The following is a 3466-nucleotide window of genomic DNA, read 5'->3' as shown; positions in this document are numbered from 1 at the left end:
AGTCCAGATCCTTGGCTTCTTTCTTTTGAACTGGCTGCTGCTGGCTCGCCCCTAGAGGGAGGGTGCGTTCCCTAACCCAGTAACCTCTGGAGTTCACTCGTACTTTCTAAAACGAGCGCATCACTCTCCTCTGGCCACGATCACCACTTTAGCTGCATTACTCAGAGACGAGCCAATGATTGCTAATGAATAATTTATGTGAGGGGTCTGAGCAACCTTCCAATCCACAAGCTTGTGTCCTTGTATTTGTTATTCGAGCGCTGCTGGATCATTCTTGGCCTGCGGATTATTGGCAGGCAGTCTGTCCTGAGGAACTGAGATCACAAATCCAGTAGGAGTTATGACCGGCTGCATTTGGCTACATGCTATTGCTTCTGTTCATTGATCAGATAAGGGTTAACTCTTCAGATCAGGTTTCTGGCAGGAATTTTGTGGATCAGAGCTCTTTCCATGAACACGCTCTAGCATTCACCTGCGAACGGGCTGATCTCAGCAGTCTGGACAGCAAACTCAGACCTTAAAACATCTGCCCGAGCAGAACTGAGTGAAGGGCGTCAGGACTGAGCCCACTGAATGTGTAGCTACACCAGACCCATCCATCCGGAGTTAGAGAAAAGGCCACTCTGATTTGCAGGGGGTATTGGAGGGTGAATCTTGATCCGGCAAGGGCAGTTACTACGGCTGTGTTTAGCTTTTTAAGAAGTGGCATTTGGGGCATGGCAGTCTCTGGCATCCAGTTGCAGCCGTGCCTCAGTTTCCCTCCTGGGTATGGTGCAAACACACACCAAATAACTATCCTTCTGGACACACTCTCCCTTCCACACACAGTACCTCTCAACTCTTGGATAGGAAACTGTCCACAACTTCTCCTTGGACTTCCCCAGCTTCTTACTGGTTTAACAGATAGCTCTTCTTTCCTTGTATCAGAGATTCTCAAGTTGCACCCTTAGCTTGCAGGGGCTCCAGGCAACTGGGAACCCTCTTGGGTCAAAGCTTTCCAAGCTGCAGACTCCCTAGGCTGCTTTCCCCAGATTTCTCTCCCCACTGAGAAAGTGGACTGCCTTTTATTCCACTTCCTCCTTTCCCAGAATACCTTGCTTCCAGCCCACAATTCTAATGGCTACACTCCAAGTCCCAGAATTCCATTGATGGGGGCAGAGAGGAACAGACAGTTCAGAACTGGGACTTGAACTTCTGTTAAAGGCTCAGCTCACACCTGGACAGGGTACTTGTATGGGTCGCCTCTGAAATACAAGGCTGAATCTGGGAGAGGGGTGAGCCAGAACAGGGAGCATCCGTTCAAATTACCTCGAGCGAAGGGGATTTGGGGATAATGGGACCCAGGTAGGAACCACTTCCATTGTGCAAATCACTCCCAGTTGGTCCCGTCTCCAGAATCCTGGCAGCATTCACTTCACCAGACATAGAGAGCCCTGCCCGAGTCCCCGGCCTTGTCAAGGCTTAGGCTGCGAATTTCAAAGGGGCCATCACAGGAGCAGAGCTGTCTGAAAAGGGGGGATCCCTCCCTGTAAAAATATTCACAGTTTTGAGAAGAAAAGTCTCATCCCAGCGTGGGGAGGAAATATTAAAATCCGGATTGAAAAGAAAAATTTCATTTTGGAAGAGCTGAGATGGAATATTTCCGCTTCCTGTGGCACTTGGGGAAGGTTTCTTCGTTAACTGACAGCCCCTCTGTTGTCTCTGCAATGACCATCCCAGCTGGATAGTCAGTAGGGAGTTGAGCAGAAAATCTCCGAGCTCTTCGGCCCAGGCTGACTGGTAGCTCCAGTGGGATGCTGACAATTTTCTACTATTCCACGCGATGCAGGCCAGTCCTCTTGTGTAACAGGGTTCTCTAAAGCAGTGTTACCCTCTCAGTTACAGCCTAGGTTGGCTTCAATGAAGTTGCCCTGATATAACTGAGGGGGGAATTGGGCCCATGTAGTAGCATATCATGAGGTCTTCTGCATATGTATCCAGGTTCTCACACTGCTTCCCAGCCCCATAGTGTTGGAGCACATCCTGGAAGTGGTCAGACCATGTGTGCTCTGGCTCAGTCGCATCTCCCCTGGAAGCTCATTCCACAACTGAGGGTCCTTGACCCAGTAGGATCTATCTCAGACTCTCATGCAGCTGTCTTGAGGGTACATGCACAGCGTTGCTGAGTCCTGACCCCATTGGTGGCCTTGGAGAGCAGGACCAAGGCCTGGAACTGGCAATGGAAACAGCCTTGGAGCCAGTGTAGGCCTGTCCCCCCGCAGGGCCGGTCTGTATAACTAGCATTGGCCTATTTCTTATTAGAGAAGCTAGTGACCCTGATGCCATGACAAAGCGCATCGGTGAGTGAATCCACTCCTCACTGAGAGTTTCCAGTTTTCAGGTTGGCTGCTTAAGGAGGCTGCTTGGCACCCAATGCACCAGGTCAGTTGGGATTTGAACCCAGAATCCAGATCTTTGAGTTACGCTATGAGATCACCATACGGTCTGAATATCACACCATATGATGCAAAAAGAAAAGGAGTACTTGTGGCACCTTAGAGACTAACCAATTTATTTGAGCATGAGCCACCATATGATCTCTCTGGTCCCAGCGGGGCTGGGTGTACGGAACAAGGGGCAGAATCTGCCTCTTAGCACAGACAGTATGGAACTGCTCTTATTTCCTATCAAAACAACATGCGGTGCACCCGGCCCAATGGACCCTCACCTGGTCCTTTTTTAAGGCCAGCCCTCTGGCTTTTTCAGGACAGTGGGGGAACAGCTCACTGCTGGGTGGAGCGACCGTGACTTCAGAGCTAGCTGCCAATCAGTCTCCAGATGGGCTTTAATCCCTTTACAGGCTGCAGCCTTATTGGGTGAAATGCTGGAGCCCTTGCTAGGGAATGTTGTCGCATGTGACTGTTGCCCTGGGATGATGGCATTGTTCTGAGATGGGGCTTTTCCTCTCTGGGTAGTGGCAGGAATTTTCTGACTATTAAATAGAGTGATCCAGACTCTGCTGGCTGCTCTATAGGGGTGAAACTAGAGTAAGGGACTTGCTCTGCATTTTGACCACAGCCTCTGAGTACAGTTTAACCCATAGGACCTTCCCTGCCCTGCTTCTCCCAGCTGACAGTGGCTTCTTTCCATGTCTTCCCAAACCATCTCTCCTCTCACCCCTCCCTCTCCCTCTCCTTTCTCAGTGGAAAGAGGTTTCTAAGGTCTCAGAGCACAGAGGCTGTGAAACCAGGGCATTTATCCAGCTCACCTAATTGCTGGTTATTGTCCCTGTCCCCTGGTGCCTAATTAAATAGAGCAGGAGGAAAGCCCAGGAGAAGCTGTTGCCAGGTTCACACGCAAACGCCTGTGCGTGCACACCCACATATGCACACCTGTGCATGGGTTACAGACACACAGGCTGCTGCAAGGACATTGGTGGTCAAACAGTGCCAGGCAAAGACAACCCAGACAAGCAACCGGCAACAGA

This window comes from Caretta caretta, chromosome 9, assembly GCF_965140235.1.
Source record: "Caretta caretta isolate rCarCar2 chromosome 9, rCarCar1.hap1, whole genome shotgun sequence".
Taxonomy (NCBI): Eukaryota; Metazoa; Chordata; order Testudines; family Cheloniidae; genus Caretta; species Caretta caretta.
This window is presented reverse-complemented; position numbering follows the sequence as displayed.